The sequence below is a fragment of the Rhagoletis zephyria genome, unplaced genomic scaffold, assembly GCF_001687245.7.
Source record: "Rhagoletis zephyria isolate East Lansing unplaced genomic scaffold, Rhagoletis_zephyria_1.1 Rzeph_scaffold_28254, whole genome shotgun sequence".
Classification (NCBI taxonomy): domain Eukaryota; kingdom Metazoa; phylum Arthropoda; class Insecta; order Diptera; family Tephritidae; genus Rhagoletis; species Rhagoletis zephyria.
This window is the reverse complement of record NW_016185311.1, coordinates 1-3,318: the sequence shown is the minus strand read 5'-3', so window position 1 is coordinate 3,318 and position 3,318 is coordinate 1.

Sequence of the window (3,318 nt, the reverse complement as noted above, 5' to 3'; positions counted from 1 at the left end):
GTGGGTGGCATTAAAGACGTCGGTCCACGGTTCAACGGGGACAGGTTTGGCAAATCGAGCAGCATGGCCGTAGCGGATTCCCTGATAAGAGGGTTTTGTTTGGTTAATCAAAAATAAAAAAAGTAGGCCTATCTTACCTGGTACGCCAACACTTTTGATCCATCATCACTCTGCACTAAAGTGCCTCTCACTTTGCCACTCTTCAGTTGTGCAATCAGTGCAAGCTCTTCAGCTTCTTCTTCTATTTTACCTGTGTTGACATTGGTAAAGTGAAAGACAGCTAAAAGGAGAAGACTGAGTTTGCCCACACAAACCACTGTACAATTACTGCTTTTCATTTTTGCAGACACAATTTCTACATCACTGACAACTTTTATGATAAATAGAGCAATATATGCCAAGTTTTTAATCTTAAATCACAAGATCAAATCCAGTACGTTTGTAATCATTGCTCAAAGACAACTGTTGATTTACCATATTTGATACCATATTTTTGGTATCATATTTTTATTGTTCAATAACACAATATTTTTATAAATTGTGTAGCAAACCTAGAGCTACTAGGTTTTCTAGCAAACCTAAAAAAATATTTTTATTTAAAAAAAAGATAAAAAGTTTGATGAATTTTATTGCAAAATGCATTTTGCAAATAGTGTAACTGTTAAAAATAAATTGATAAACAAAAAATTTATATTAGGAAAGATTATTTTGACTATAGTAACAATCAATAATTTCAATGCGTTTTTATATTTGCAATGTTTGCTAAACATTTTGGCTAAAAGTTGAAATAATCAAATTGTTTTGATTTTTTGAAACTTTTTTTAAATTACAATGTTTTTAAAAAAAAGTTTTAGATAAAATAACGCCAAAAACAACTAGTGAAAAATTTTCAACAAAACAAGTGGGTTCTATAAAATCAAATGAATTGTCTCAAAATAAAGATTTTCAAATTAATTCTAATAGTGAACTTCAATTTCTTAACCAATGCATTGATTGGTGCATTGAAAACCACAAAAATGTTTCTTCAAAGGTGTTTATTGATTCTAAACGGCAAAACAACATTTTTTTGTTTGCAACTCAACAAGTCACCAACCAACGTATTAAAAATGAAAAAATAGATGAGTTTTTTGCAAACGTTATGGAATGCAATGCAAGGCAATCAGAAATTAACAAAGACCTGCTGCTAACTTACCAACAAAAATTAATTCAATTAAACGATTTGTTTGCAGAGTTAAAATCAATTGGAAATCAAAGATTAAATAACTTAGAATTGTTTTTAGCATTACTAATAAAGGCTGATGAAGAAAAAAAATGGAATCAGATTATAATTTCTCCTGAAATCAATAGAGAATGGTCGTCGCCAAATTTTGATCAAATGGCCGTTGAAAATGAGCATTTAATTTTATACTACAATATAAAAATGCATGAAAAAGATTATGATTCTATTGTTGGTTATGCTAAACAAATGTTGTCTGACGGTCACCCAGCTATTGATTGCATTCGCCACATTCTTGATGATTTAAATTTTGAACACTTGATGTTAGTAGAGATGTTCAACTGTTTAGTAATTTATGAAAAAACGCAGCCGACTATCAAAACTTTCATAAAGAAGTTGCTCAGTGCTATGAATGGTTGAATAAATCACAAGAAAAGTTAAACACAGTTTTTAATGTTCAAAACATTACGTTTGAAGAAGGGCACCAGTTAAACAGTAAAATGTTGACGCTGAAAAATGAAATTGATTTATTTAAAGAAAAACTAAACGATCTAAAATTAAAATGCAAACGCATTTTGCCATTTGAGTTGCAAATCAGCAGTGAAGGTGTGGGCAAAAAAATAGTTTCTAACGTTAGTATTACCGGGCAAAAATTAAAGTTAAGCAGAGGAGAAGAGTGTATTTTGTTAGACAACTCTGACCCGTTCAATTGGGAGGTGCGAACAAGTGATAATAAAAACTACAGTGCTCCTAATTTATACTTTTCTTTTTTACCGCCAAATGAAGAGTTACTTAATTTAGTCAAAAAACTTCAAAATACGTACACAAAAGTAATCAGTTTATGGAGTTTAAGGCATCATGAAGTTTCTCAAAATACACTTTTAGATGTTATTAACAATTTAAAAACATGGGATTACTCAATATATTGCACAAAAAATCCATTTTTGCGCGACGTTGTTTTAAATGCTCTTGAAAACGATATTAATTTAGTTATCAGTGAAAATAAATTTGATAATACAAAATCGCTGCAATTGTTTACCGAATTTGAAAGTTTGAAAAAATTATTTACAGAGTTTGACAATCGACAAAAAAATGAATATGTTTCTGAACAAACAATTAAACTTAAAACAAATGGAGCGTGGATAACAATTGAAAAAAATAATTTTCATTTGTTTACAATTCATTTGATAAAACAAGAAAAAATAATAAACAAAACAAGAAATAAAAGATTTGTATCAAAAAAGCAGTTAATTACCAAAAACTATCATATAATTAAAAACACCACAAACACAAACTTAGATAACGCAACGCTAAAAAATGTTATTTTTAATCAAAATGCTGATTCTACATTTGGAAATGTAAATTTTCAAATTGATATAGATGAAAGTTTTTCTGACTATAATGTTAAAAATAAAATAATAGAACAAGAGTGTTTTCAAATCAAATTAAAAAATGAAATTAAAAATTTGCAATACATTGCAATATATGGAGTGGTATTGGTTGCTAGTTTAATTTTTAAAAAACAAAATACAATTAATAAAACAATTTAACAAAAATACAAAATTGTATTTTCAAACATGTAAATTTTAAAAATGTGTTCTGTTTTGCATTGCCAGTAGTAAAGTGTTTCATTAAGTTTTCTGAAACCTAAATATAAAAACTTTAAATAAAAACTTACTAAAAGTTTAAAGACACATTACCTCCTGAAACGTTGTTGCAGAAAAAGAAAAGTTTTTGTATTTAGATTTAGAGAAAAGGCAAAATATTTTAGTACTCCGAGTAGACAAGCGGCTATTTTTCACGGGCCACTGATTTGACTCAGGTGAACTTGGACTCTAGGCAGACATGTGGGTTCTCTGTTTACACTGTTTGTCCCCATGTGTGCCTGCACGTGTTTCGAAGCAAGGAAGCTGCTGAACGCAATGAGGAGTTTGCCGTACATTTGGCACATCGAAAATATGATTCATTTTGTGCCTGGTTGAGCTTATTTTAGATTTTAAGAAAATAAGAATGGATAAAACAGAAGTGTTTGAGTGTGAGTTTTGCCAAAAGCTGTTCACTACCAAGCGTTCCCTTGTCCGTCATGTACTGTTGCACACTGG